General features: G+C 38.0%; 1 protein-coding gene across 1 annotated transcript in view; it reads right to left on the bottom strand.

The window, feature by feature from the left end:
- LOC119581935 (metabotropic glutamate receptor 8-like) overlaps positions 1 to 237 on the bottom strand; it is a gene marked incomplete at its 5' end in the record, with an annotated part of 173,067 nt that overhangs the window by 8,376 nt on the left and 164,454 nt on the right.

Here is a 237-nt window from a genome sequence, read left to right as displayed (position 1 = left end):
ATGCCACAGATTCAACAGCTCAATGGGATGAGGAACTGCAGTAGGTGAGAAAAAGTTACTGCAATTGCTTAATCAAATACTGCACTGCTAAATTACTATCGCGTGTTATTTATACTTTGCGTCTGTGAGTGTCTCGAATTATAGATATTTCTAATTTGCATATATCAATATTTACATTCCCTCACATTTACACCCCCTACATATAGTCCCCCCCACCTCACATATACATACGAACAG

The sequence above is a fragment of the Penaeus monodon genome, chromosome 15 (genome assembly GCF_015228065.2).
Source record: "Penaeus monodon isolate SGIC_2016 chromosome 15, NSTDA_Pmon_1, whole genome shotgun sequence".
Taxonomy (NCBI): domain Eukaryota; kingdom Metazoa; phylum Arthropoda; class Malacostraca; order Decapoda; family Penaeidae; genus Penaeus; species Penaeus monodon.
The sequence above is the reverse complement of the archived record's forward strand: the minus strand, read 5'-3'. Positions and strand labels throughout refer to the sequence as shown.